At 45.6% G+C, this 13,116-nt stretch overlaps 1 pseudogene; it reads left to right on the forward strand.

Annotated features, from left to right (window-relative positions):
* Positions 1-7,008: 7,008 nt before the first annotated feature.
* Positions 7,009-11,197, forward strand: LOC116969703 (annotated as a pseudogene).
* The last annotated feature ends 1,919 nt before the right edge of the window (positions 11,198-13,116 follow it).

Below are 13,116 nucleotides of genomic sequence, written 5' to 3' on the forward strand. Positions count from 1 at the left end.
TGTTTACCATTGTCCATTTTACTGCATTGCACCACTATCCGACTTTCCAAGCCCCCCACCTCCCCCAAACCCTCACCTCTCTGGCTACAGCTCTAGTTACTCGGTTTGACCAGCTTAAATCTAGTGAAGTCCACTCCAAGGAACAGAGTCCTCTTCTCAAAATAGACACAAAATGCTGGAGTAACTCATCGTGACAGGCAGCATCTCTGGAGAGAAGGAATGGGTGACATTTCGGGTCGAGACTTTTCTCAATACTGGTGCCAATGCCCCGCGATTTAAAACCTTTTCACCTCTCTTTGAGCGACACTTTCAACTGTTCTGTTTGACCCTGTGCAAGTTTGTAGGTGACTTAAGTAATAATCCAGAACCTTCTCACATGTGCAGAATTACTTTCATTGTTAACTTATGTCAATGGTTCCAAACAACTAGATGGCTATCACATTACCTTTCAGTCCTGCTTTCTGAATGGTCTAATTCCCTGTATACCCCACATGCAGGCAAATAATACCGTTCACTTATTAGGCAAGGTGGCCATTCATATCTGAAGCAGTCACATCTTTCTCTGCCTGAGCCAATCTAGGCTGTTAGCAGTGCCTACACTGTGGGTCATGCTCAACAAATAACTCCCCTGCTTGTATACCAGATCATCTGCAGCTCAACTACGCCAAACCAAGGTCCTCATGCTGCACAAGAAACGGCAGCTGCTGTCATCTGGAGCATGAAACAAACCACTGGACAAACCCCCCCCCCCCCCCCCCCCCTGCGACTGAGACAGTGTCTCGACCCAAAATGCCCACCATCTCATAAGTGATAGGAGTAGATTTAAGCCATTCGGCCCATCAAGTCTACTCAGCCATTCAATCGTGGCTGATCTATCTCTTCCTCCTAACTCCATCCTCCTGCCTTCTCCCCATAACCTCTGACACCCGTACTAATCAAAAATATATCTATCTCTACCTTAAATATATCCGCTGACTTGCCCTCCACAGCCTTCTGTGGCATCTCTGTCTCAACAGATATTACCTGGCCTGCTGAGTTCCTTCAAGCTTGTTGCTTTTACTGTTTGTTTTCATGCTGCAGTAGCAGTAGAGGTAGTTGATGAGGTTCTCAATCATTCCCACCAGTGCACACATGTCAAGAATGTTTAAATGTTAAATGCGCCGATGACAGAACAATGAAATTTTTACTTGCAGCAGCATAATAGTTCTGTAAGCACAGTACTCGTAGAGCAACTATAATAAACAAAGAATCAATAAATTATTGAACCCCTAAAAATCCAGAAATCCTTAGTGCAACCAAAGACAGTCCATAGTTTGTGTTGTGTCGTGTCCAAGAGCCTGATGGTGTTGGGTAGAAGTTTTTCCTGAGGTTTTCAGACCCCATGATCCATCGGCCACAACCTGTCATCCGCCCTTCCGTCACTATCAAATCTTTACATGTTGCGGGCCGAAGGGCCTGTTCCTGCTCTGCAGTTCTATGTAGTGAATTAGTTTATTTCTCTGTTTTCAATAATGTTTTTAAATAGATTTAAAAGGGAGATTGAGGTTACAGATCCTGCCCAGGTTATGGCAAGATTCTGTACCTCTGAACTGTTCCTAACCTGGACAGTTTGCAAGACGGACTTGCGGCCATGAACAGTGTTCTCATGGGCAGAGGATGCCTGCAACAGCTGGCAAATATATCCTGCCTGTCTCCTAAACACTTGTTCATGTGTACGGGTTGTACTAAAGTCGGGCATTCATAACCTCGGAAGGGCCTGTACTACTACTTCCTTTCACAACTTAAGTAACACATTAGCTTACAGTATATATTTCATATACGCTTTAGAAAGTGACTTGAGCCACCTTGAGTATTTGGGCTGGTCAAATCAAGTAACTAGAACTACATACATAAAGTAACATCTCATTGATTCATAGAGTGATACAACATGGAAACAAGCCCTTTGGCACAACTTGCCCACATTGGACAACATGTCCCAGCTACACTAGTCATTCTTCCTCTTTTGTAACAGGTTTTCACGCTCAATGAATTCCTGAGTTTTGCACTGTTCATGTTGAACTCTGCAAGCAGAAAGTTGCTGATCTATGAAACTTCAAAGCTCCACACTATGGTTGTAGAGCAATGTATGTACTGAAGGTCCTAAGGGTATTGGAGGATGTGGCTTAAAGGAGACGCGTTGGATGAGGTTGATAATTTCTGCTGAATGGCAGCGAATTGTGGACGCAGCCCAGAACATTACACAAACCAACCTCCCTTCTATTTATATCTCACGTTGCCTCGGCAAGGCCAGCAGCATAATCACAGAAGAGTCACAACCTGGCCACTCCCTCTTCTCCCATCAGGCAAAAGGTATGGAAGTGTGAAAACGCACATCTCCAGATTCAGGGACAGTTTCTTCCCAACTGCTATCAGGCAACTGAATCATCCTACCACAACCAGAGATCAGTGCTGAACTACTATCTACCTCATTGGTGACCCTCAGACTTTCCTTGATGGACTTTGCTGGCTTTACCTTGCACTAAACATTATTCCCTTGTGTACCTATACACGGTTAATGGCTCGATTGTAATCATGTCTTGTCTTTCGGCTGACTGGATAGCACGCAACAAAAAGTTTTCACTGTACCTCGATGCACGTGACAATAAACTAAACTGAACTGGCCAAGCTGGATCAAGAGGGCATTTTGTAGCTTCCTCAAGCTTGTGTTCTTGAAGCCAAAAGACACTGCAGCTTGCCAACAACGACTGGGGCATCTGTAACTGAGCTCTGTGTTCCACAGGATGGTACGGTGGAGATGCAAATAATAGATGCAAAATGCTGAACACAGCTTCTTGGTAGCGTAGGGTGAAGCAGGAAGGTGGAGTACCACAGATGTTATCTTGTTAATGCAAAGGAGAATTGGACTAAATATAATTCGTTGAGCAGTGTAAATGGAGGCAGGATTGACAACGGAGATTGGAGAATAGATTGGGAGTCGATGTAAAAGGAAATCCCAGAGCTGGAATAATGGCCCAGAAATGAGTCCAACCACACGTCAGCTGGTGGCGCTTATGAATATTCCCAAGTGGAATTTTATAATTAAACTGTCCCTCTTGTGAGCCAGAAAGCTCCGTGAAATGTACATCCACATTCTCAAATACTGCCAATAAACTGCAGAATCTTCCAGCTTTAAAAACAGAAGCCACAAGTTGGAATGTAGTCGAAATAACTAAACTGAGAGGTGTAACTTTCTCACCCAGAGGGTGGTGGGTGTATGGAACGTGCTGTCAGAGGAGGTAGTTGAGGCAGGTCAGGGCTCTCACTTAACTTTTTTCCCCTGTTGCCAGCCGGGCAACCTCGGCAGCTTTTTAAGTTGCCAAGTTACAGTTTAGGTGGTTATTTAAGACGACAATGTGCTTGGACGAAGTGCGTAGTTACCAGTCTGAATTATGGTCAATGATAGAGAGGGGGCCCGCTCAGAATTAAACGCTAGGTGCCCCGGGTGCTTGCCAAGCCGGGCAAAATGGCATGGCTTTTAGGTTGCCCGAGGGACTGTAGGTTGCCATTGGCACCCGGGCAACCATTAATTCGGCCCTGCAGGTACCTATAATAACATTTAAAAAACAGTGGACAGATACATAGATTGGAAAGGTTTAGGAGTTGTGGGACGAGCAAGATGGGACATCTGATCCTCATGGACTTTGGCCGAAGGGTCTGTTCTGTAGTGGCATTACGCCCTAGGAAATAAAATTACCATTTTGATCTGGTTTTGCATGCAAGGTCAGACCATTGAAAATGTACTTGACAACACGAATCTGAACTTGCCCTGCAAGCCATCAGTTGCATCAAACCACCACAAAACCACGAGAAAAAAACCCAGCAAACATCTCAGCTCATCCTTTGGACAACTTGGTCGGGGAACGAGAAGTTGCTGAGGGTTGATTAATGCTGGGTTTTGCTACAATCATCCCCACTACCTCAAAGACAAGTCTGTCGCTGTTCTCCTCAGACAATGGACGAGTTGCTATTAGAGTTTGAATTTGTTGAGAGTTTCAGTGGGGGGTGGTGGTCGGTAACGAGGCGATTTGCCAATACAAGAGAAAAGAACAGCTGTAGGTAAGAACTAAATACTTTTAAACCTGGGTGAGAATTAATATTAGGCTGGACCTCTTATTAGCTGAGGATGTGCTCCTAGTTGCACCAATTCTACCTGATGTAACGTTACAGAATAATGAGAGGAATAGATAGAGTTGGGATGTGGAAAGGATGTTTCCACTGGTGGAGAGTCTAGGACCAGAGGTTGTAGCCTCAGAATTAAAAGGGCGCTCTTTTTAGAAAGAAGTGAGGAGGAACTTCTTTAGGTCGGGGTGTAGTGAATCCGTGGAACTCATTGCCACAGAGTGCGTGGAGGCCAAGTCAGTGGACATTTTTAAGGCAAGGATAGACAAATTCATGATTAGAACTGGTGTCGTGGGTTATGGGGAGAAGGCAGGAAAATTGGATTTTGATGCGGAGAATCAGCCATGATTGAATGGCGGAGTGGACTCGATGGGCTGAATGGCTTAATTCTACTCCTATAACTTGTGATAACAAAACAATGGCAGTCAACTCAAGCCACCACACACATCCTAAATGATCATCTCTGGATCATCTAGTCTGTCCCATGGAAATGACAGTTGTGCACTAAAATCCTTGGTTGGTCCGCTGTGTTTGTGCAAGATAGAGCCCCATCTTGTTTCAAAGAACTATCCTTCCATGTTTCTGCGGCAAAATTATGAATTTAAAAGGAAACTAATTTGTGCACGAGTAAAGTTATTCTGTTTAAGAGAAAAATTAGTCTGTCTCTAAGAGAAAAGTAAGCGAGAACAAACCTGTGCTGTTGGTTTCAGAAAAATTCACCTTTCCCCACCCACAACACATACTTTAACAACATGAGTAGAGGCGAAACTCATGCCGTCGTCTGTAGGTTGTTTTGAAACCACATTAATGCGGAAAAACAAAATACTGTAGACACTTGTCTGAGATAAAAACACAAATTTGTGACCACACTGCAGTCAGATCAGCATCTGGAGGAGAGAAGCAGTCAACATTTCAGATTCCATTAGCTTTCATCTACCCTGAGGGGAGATGGAGAAGCCTTAAGATACTGAGAAGGCAAAAGTTGATATGTGTATGGGAAGAGATTAAAGGGTAAAAGAGCAATGTGAGAGGAGGGATGTGGGCCCCATATCTGAGGAATGATGTGATGGATCCCAGGGATGTCATGGTCAACGTAATGATGAGCGTTTGACGGCCCTAGGCCTGTCCTCGCTGGAGTTTAGAAGGAATGAGGGGGGACCTCATTGAAACTTACCAAATAGTGAAAGGTCAGCATGAGTGGATGTGGAGAAATGCTTCCACGAGCGTGAGAACTAGGACCAGAGGGCATAGCCTCATAATAAAAGGACATAAACCTTTAAAAAAGGAGATGAGGACGAATTTTCTTTAAATCAGACAGTGTGAATCTGCAGAATTCATTGCCACAGACGGCTGTGGTGGCAAGTCAGTGTGTAATACAGAGATGAACAGATTCTTGATTAGGGGAGAATGGGATTGAGAGGGAAAGATAGATCAGCCAGGATTGAATGGCGGCGTAGACCTCAATGGGCCGAATGTCCTTAATTCTGCTCATGTGACTTGCAAACATGGGTGAATAGAAGAAGGAAGTCTGGAGGAGGTAAAAATAGAGGAAGAATAATTTATCAGAGATACCAAAGAAAAATTAGTTTGCTGGGAAGATGTGAAATGGAAAAGCCGGATTTATTGATTACCTGAAAGTGTTGAGATCAAGATCCAGTCTGGATCATTGTACGAATGAAGATATGGAAGATATTCTTTGTGATCCTGTTGAACATTATTGCAGCAGGTTAAATGTCGAGGTCAGAATGGAATTGAAACGAAAGTGTAGAGGAAGGGGACGGGGGGGAGATTGTGGGCACAGTAGCAATTGGGGGGGGGGGAGGGGGGGGGGGGGGGGGAATACAGATTAATAATTTTTCTTACGTGGACTTTATTGAGATTTGGCAGGGTGAAGGGAAAAAGGGAGCTCTGCATCTCTGGTAAGGGGGAAAGAATATAGAGGGATGTATGGGAGACCATCTTCATCAGGGAGAGTGGTGAGTACCTGGAATGCACTGCCTGAGAATAGGTGTGTTTAAGAAGGAACTGCAGATGCTGGAAATCGAAGGGTACACAAAAATGCTGGAGAAACTCAGCGGGTGCCGCAGCATCTATGGAGCGAAGGAAATAGGCAACGTTTCGGGCCGAAACCTAGGGTTTCGGCCTGAAAAGTTGCCTATTTCCTTCAGTCTGAAGAAGGGTTTCGGCCCGAAATGTTGCCTATTTCCTTCGCTCCATAGATGCTGCAGCACCCGCTGTGTTCTCCAGCATTTATGTGTGCCTGAGAATAGATTACTGATCTCCATACTCTTTTCCAAGATCTGCCACGATAGGAGAGAGCTATTCCAGAGCATAGAATAATGCTATTGCATGCCATCCTTTCCCATTGATAGTAGTGTGATTTGAGTGCACTTCAAATTATGGTCGGATTAGGAAGTCAGACTTTGTGTAAAGAATTGATACGAGTGCATAACGTTATAAAGGGGCCTGTCCCACTTATGCGATTTATTCTTCCCGCACTTGCTGGCACCCGCATAGTCGCAGCAGGTCTCCCAAAATTTCAACATGTTGAAAATCCAGCGGTGACCAGAAAAAAGTACGACTCTTTGGGCGACTACTCACGACTATAAACAGGCGTCACCCCGCGACATGTCGACACGTTACGCCTGTATGGTCATGATAGTCACCCAAGAGTCCGACCCTGTTTCTGGGTCGCCGCTGGATTTTCAACGTTGAACATTTTCGGCGACCGCTTGCGACTATGACGGGTAAATTGCGTAAGTGGGACAGGCCCTTAACTCAGTGTATCCCTTTGGCTGCTTCACTTGGTATAGAATTAACCCTCCAAATAAAATATGGCAGAACTCTTGAGAGTTCCCATCAAAACGCAGAGAGTGGTGGCTTACATTTGTTTTTATTGTCCCATCAGGAATACCAGGACTTGGAGCGTGATCCTCCACACTGTGTTCAGTCAGGTCCAGTAGGAGATATTGTAAGTGGACAGAAAGATGCAACGCGGGTTCCCACCGCTGTTAAGCCCGGCAAGGCCAACAGTATGTGAATGTACTTGATGACACCTTGTTTATTGCGTCCCAACCCCATTCCTTCTCTCCTAGACGATAGCTAAAATAAAACAATTCCTCCAGTTTGATGACCTGGAAAAGATCATCCACACATTCATCTCCTTCCGCCTAGATTACGCAACTCCCTTTACAAGCATGGCAGCAGCCATCTTCCGGCCCCTGCAACTGGTCCAAAACGCCGCAGCGAGACTCCTGACGGGCACCCGAAAAAGTGACCACATCACCCCGATCCTGGCATCTCTCCACTGGCTCCCTGTGCGTTTCCGTATAAACTGCAAGATACTCCTCCACGTCTACAAAGCCCTCAATGTGCTTGCCCCCACCTACATAAAATGTCTTCTCACCACCACTCCACCTCCAGGCCCCTCAGATCGGCCGACTTGGGGTTGCTGAATATCCCACGGTCTAGGCATAAGCTCGGGCGACCGCGCCTTTGAACATCATCCCCTTTCCCATCAGAACTGCCCCCCTCCATCGACTCTTTTAAGTCAAGACTAAAGACTTATCTATACTCCCAAGCCTTTCCTAACGTCCTCTGAGTTAGGGCGACATGTATATATGTATGTAGTCTGTTTTGTTGTCCTATTCTTATAACAATGTAAAGGACTTTGGCCAACAAGAGTTGTTTTTTAAATGTGCTATAGAAATAAATGTGACGACTTGACATAGACGCTGCCTCATCCGCTGAGTTACTCCAGCATTTGTGTCTCCTTAGAAATTTGTAAATGTTGGCTGTCAGCATTAGTGTTAACATGCTTCAAGCAATTAGGAAAGCAAATGGTGTTTATTATATTAATTGTGAGATTTGGAGAGTTAGAGAAAGGAAATCCCTGCTGGTGTTATGTAGAATCGCATCCTAGAGGATTCTCTGAAGTGTTTTGGTCTCCGTACCCAGAAAAGGACATTCGTGCCTTGGGAGTTAGTGCGGCATATTCACTGGCTTTGTTCCGGGGATGAGAGTATTGTCCCATACAGAACAACCCAGTAGGATTGCCTTGTGCACAGTTCCGCTCTGTAACATTGCCCTTCAGTTCATCCAGAGAATATTGTGTTGTATAGAGTCTTCAGGGGAGATATGTTCTGTCGGAGTCAAAGCCTTGGTCATTTTGTGAATGAGTAGAGGACAGGATGAAGAAAGTAATTGTGAACTTAAGAAAAAAACATTGACACTGTCTTCTTTCCGCAGATTTTCATTGGCAAGCTACTATCATGGGGCCAGTAAGTATCGTCTCTTTGTACAGAGTCCCTTTCGCTGTCATTACCAATGTTATTACTGACCACCTGTGCCTTGTTTTATTGCAGAGCGACAGCCCTTACCAAGGTGGGGTCTTCTTCCTGAATATACACTTCCCTTCCGATTATCCTTTCAAACCACCCAAGGTAAAAGCCGCGAGATGGGTCATTGGGCAGTGTTTGTGATGTACGTTGCAGATGGAGTAACAGTCTGCCTGCTCTCCTCCACAGTTTCATTTACCACAAAAATCTATCATCCAAACATTAACAGTAATGGAAGCATTTGCCTCGATATTCTGCGCTCACAGTGGTCTCCAGCTTTGACACTATCGAAAGGTATGGAGAGCATTTAGGCTCAGCTTATTGTATCATGTACTGAGGTGCAGTGAAAAGCTTTTCAGCATCCGGGCGCCCGTTGTTGTTTTGGTTCAGTCGACTGGTGGATGCAGCTACTGACTGATGTTTGGTCTCGTCATTCCGGCTGGAAAGATTCTTCACTCCAGTCTGTGTTTGGCTGATCTCGGCAGGATTGGTGCTTGGTGCTGGTTCTAGATTGTTGCCCAGCTCACTTGTTCCAAGATGCTGGCTGGCAGTCCATTCGCACACATCTTGACTGGTTCACAATGCCTGTGCCCTCCCTTCATGACCATAGACTATCTGGTAACGACCACGTAGCTAGAATAGATAGTGCACGAGTAGAGTACACGGACCGAAACATAGGTTAAACCAGAGCTTCTTAAACTCTCCACCCAACTATAGTTACCCAACCAATGCAACTAAATTTAAAGTAGCTCTTTCTTCCCAATAACCCTTTCTGGCTTAAGCCCTCCCTTCACCACCTCCAGTTTAATTCCATTTGGAATATTTGGAGGACCAAGAAACCAAGAACCAAGAACCAAGAACTATTTCAGTGTCATTCACCCTTGAGTCTTTATCACAAAATTTCATTTACCTTCGACTAAATTTTCTTATGTTTTTTGGTAATTTCGATATTTAATAGACGCAACATGCTGGTGTAACTCAGCGGGACAGGCTGCATTTCTGGATTCCTTCTATCCAGAGATCTGCCTGTCCCGCTGAGTTACTCCAGCATTTTGTGTTTATCCGGAATACAATATGCAGTTTACTAACCTGTTTTTCCACCTTGTCCCCACAGTTCTTCTGTCCTATCTGTTCACTGCTGTGCGACCCAAATCCTGATGACCCTTTGGTACCAGAGATTGCGCATACCCTACAAATCTGACAGGGAAAAGTAGTATTTAGGAACCCCCTTGGCTTGATCAGTGTGTAGTCTATGTACCGAGCACGTGCCATTTGAGACACAGGAACTGCAGCTGCTGGAATCTTCAGCAAAACACAAAGTCCTGGAGGACTTGGTGGTCAGGCAGCATCTGCAGAGGGAATGGACAAACAATGTTTCAGGTGGGGCCCTTCGGACTCCGACCATATTTCAGACTGAAGAGGGTCCGGCCACAAACCGTTGTTTGTCCATTCCCTCGCCAATGCTGAGATGCACTTGACTGGGGGAAAGTGAACCGACAGTGCTGCTACAAAGTTGTACCTGAGCTGAAAGCAGCATGGGTGAGGGGATTGTGAGGCCTGACCAGAGTACTCCAGGGTTCTGTCTGTTCATGTTTCGGTTCACGAGATTGATCCCTGGGATGGCAGGACTGTCATATGAGGAAAGATTGAAAAGACTAGGCTTGTATTCACTGAGTTTAGAAGGATGAGGGGGTATCTTATAGAAACATATAAAATTATATAAGGACTGGACAAGCTAGATGCAGGAAAGATGTTCCCAATGTTGGGCGAGTCCAGAACCAGGGGCCACAGTCTTAGAATAAAGGGGAGGTCATTTAAGACTGAGGTGAGAAAAAAAGTTTTCACCCAGAGAGTTGTGAATTTGTGGAATTCCCTGCCACAGAGGGCAGTGGAGGCCAAGTCACTGGATGGATTTAAGAGAGAGTTAGATAGAGCTCTAGGGGCTAGTGTAGTCAAGGGATATGGGGAGAAGGCAGGCACGGGTTATTGATAGGGGACGATCAGCCATCATCACAATGAATGGTGGTGCTGGCTCGAAGGGCCGAATGGCCTCCTCCTGCACCTATTTTCTATGTTTCTATGTGAAGGTCCTAGCTCTGGGGGGAGAGACATGACTGAGAAGAGGTTTTGGGACGTGGCTTCCATGTACAAAAAGGTTGTCGGGTTGTGAGGGGAGGGCGTGGTTAAATTCTGAGGCAGGAGGGTTATTCTAGTGACGCACGAGTGTTTTTGTTATGTACTGACAAAGGAACAATGAAATTCTTGCTTGTAGCAGAATAACAGGTTTGTAGTATACGTAGATAATATATAATTAAAAAAACAAACAATGAATTAGTAGCCACAATACTGGTGCAAAATTAAACCCAGAGTCCTTACTGCAACTGTAAGCAGTCCATAACAGTTCATAATTGGGGTTAGAGACTGGCTTTCTATAAATGTAATTGTCCCTAATGTGTGTTAAATTGCGGGGATTGCGGGTCGGCGGTTTCTGCGCTGTATCTCTAAAACATCTTGAAGCAGGGGGGAGAGTTTGTGACTTGCAACTAAAGTAATAATTCTCTTTCTCTTTCTTTCTAGGTACAACAAACTGGCCAGAGATTGGACAAACAAATATGCAATGTAAAAGTGACAAAACAAGAAACAGAAACTCCTTTACATAATCTGGAATGCAAAAATAAAAGCTGGCTGCAGTTTTATGGATTCACCTGTGCCGTTCCCAATGAATTTTATACTTGGTGAAGGGTGAGGAGTTCTCTCTGGAAGCTGAGGCTCTGGTCTTGGTTTGAGCAGTCAGCCTGCCATATATGGATGTGCATTTTGAAATATACATATTATATAAATAATATATATATTTCTTTTTTATCGCCAGTGTCTGTGACAGCAGTCAGTTGTGCGCTGGTGATCCAGCGTTGTACCGGTCACAGGCGGAAGGGAGGCAATAGCAACTTTGTAAGTGTTTTGTTTTGGAAATGTGATGCTTGTTTCCCTAATCTATTTATGCTGTCTGCAGTTCATCTTGTAGAGTGAGTGTGCTTTTTTATATATAGATTATATACTTGTGTCTGTATATACACATATAGAACTCAGCCTCCCCCGTAGCACAGTTTTAGTGAATATTGTGACTCGTGGCATGGTCGACTCGATTGCTCTGCATCTTCTGAATCTCATTGGAACTGGAGGTTCCTCTGCAGATGCAGCCTGGTGCAAATCTCTCGGCCGGCCAGCCACCCACCCACATACCCAACTTTCTTTGGATTCCGCTGATGCCAACACTTTGGTTCTGTCCCAAGCTGCCACTCGGTTGTGTGTCCTGCCCCATCCTCCTTCTCCAGTGCATGTTTCATGCCGGCCGCTTCCCTCCCCCTTCTCCCTCCCCCTTCTCACTCCACTTGAAAGCCCTTGTGGGGCTGGCCAGAAATGGGAGCCATGAATGTGACCCGGGATTCTTTTTTTTTTTAAGCTTCTGCCACACCACCCACTAGGGATGGACAGTACGCGTTTGGTTGGTTTCTTCGTTATCGCCATCCCATCAACAAAAAGGCATGGCTTCAGATGTAGCAAGGTCCTGCTCCAGACGGTAGAGGTCCTCCAACTGATGGTGGAGGTCCTCCATCTGATGGTAGAGATTCTCCATCTGATGGTAGAGATCCTCCATCTGATGGTAGAGATCCTCCATCTGATGGTAGAGATCCTCCATCTGATGGTGGAGGTCTTCCATCTGATGGTGGAGGTCTTCCATCTGATGGTGGAGGTCCTCCATCTGATGGTGGAGGTCCTCCATCTGATGGTGGAGGTCTTCCATTGGCTGGTGGAAGTCCTCCATCGGATGGTAGAGATCCTCCTCCAGATGGTAGAGGTCCTCCATCTGATGGTGGAGGTCCTCCATCTGATGGTGGAGGTCCTCCATCTGATGGTGGAGGACCTCCATCTGATGGTGGAGGTCTTCCATCTGATGGTGGAGGTCCTCCTCCAGATGGTAGAGGTCCTCCATCTGATGGTAGAGGTTCTCCATCTGATGGAGGAGGTCCTCCATCTGATGGAGGAGGTCCTCCTCCAGATGGTAGAGGTCCTCCTCCAGATCTTAGAGGTCCTGTCACTGTGGTGGTACCGGTGTGCACAATCTAGAGTGAGATCCACGTCTGGCACTGCAGTCTCAAGCCTCACGTATGTGGACTGGAGCAGTACCTAGCCCCTTAGAAACTGCCCTTGCAAGTGGATGATAGGAGCTGCTGGTTCTCTACTCTGGGTGTGATTGGAAACCAAATCCCTGCGGTGAGCCGATGCTGATGTGCTTCTCAATGACTTGCTTTGTGCAGCAACCAGGAGCACGGACGTAGCTGGTCTTTCACCCATTCACACATGAGCTCTGAGATTACTGTAGCAGCCAATCTAGATCCTTGCTGAGGCCTAACTCCGCAGAAAGGGAGACACTGCTCCAAAGTCCTCCTCAATGGGATCTTCCTCGTGCATGCAACCTTGCAGAAGCCTCAGTGGGTGTTCCTGTCTGGCTCCTGTTGTTTAATTAACTTTTGAACATTAAGAGAGAACAGTGATCAGAATCGAGACTTGTCCTGTAGTGATTTTGCTCAAGGGTCTTATGATGTTTCACCACCTTCTGACT

Source organism: Amblyraja radiata, unplaced genomic scaffold, assembly GCF_010909765.2.
Source record: "Amblyraja radiata isolate CabotCenter1 unplaced genomic scaffold, sAmbRad1.1.pri scaffold_1053_ctg1, whole genome shotgun sequence".
NCBI classification, from domain to species: Eukaryota; Metazoa; Chordata; class Chondrichthyes; order Rajiformes; family Rajidae; genus Amblyraja; species Amblyraja radiata.